The sequence below is a fragment of the Furipterus horrens genome, unplaced genomic scaffold, assembly GCF_987537825.1.
Source record: "Furipterus horrens unplaced genomic scaffold, mFurHor1.1.pri manual_scaffold_11, whole genome shotgun sequence".
Classification (NCBI taxonomy): domain Eukaryota; kingdom Metazoa; phylum Chordata; class Mammalia; order Chiroptera; family Furipteridae; genus Furipterus; species Furipterus horrens.
Window position 1 is genome coordinate 54,262,456 of NW_028327181.1, and position 507 is coordinate 54,262,962.

Below are 507 nucleotides of genomic sequence, written 5' to 3' on the forward strand. Positions count from 1 at the left end.
GTGGCTAGAGTTCAAATATTTAGCAAGCTATGGAAGTCTGACCCCATTCCCACTTCCCCAGTTCCTTGAAGAAAAAAAAAAAAAAAAAGGATAGCGCACTTCTGCACACTTGGAACTGAACCTGTGGAGCTTTGGTGACCTCTACTGACTCTTGTGGGAATTAAGCTACTTGAAGGACGAATAGAAGGCAGTTCTGAATCTCGCCAGGCCCCCCTCCCACACTTCTGTCCAATAAACCCTATCTGATTGCAACCTGAGGCCTGTGCAGGTGTCCCGCTGCTCACCCTCCCTCTCTAACCCGAGCTCGTCACATTGGGGTTGGGGTTGGAAAAAGAGCCCCAGAGTTTTAGTTGATAATCCAAGAAACAAAAATAAGAAAAAGGTAGTCACAAGATTTTTTTTAAAGAGAGAAAAAGGTGGGTAATATGAAACGACAGAAAGCAACACCATTTCCTTATCCCTCCCCCCATCAAAGAACTCCCCCATTCAAAAATAACAGAGCACACA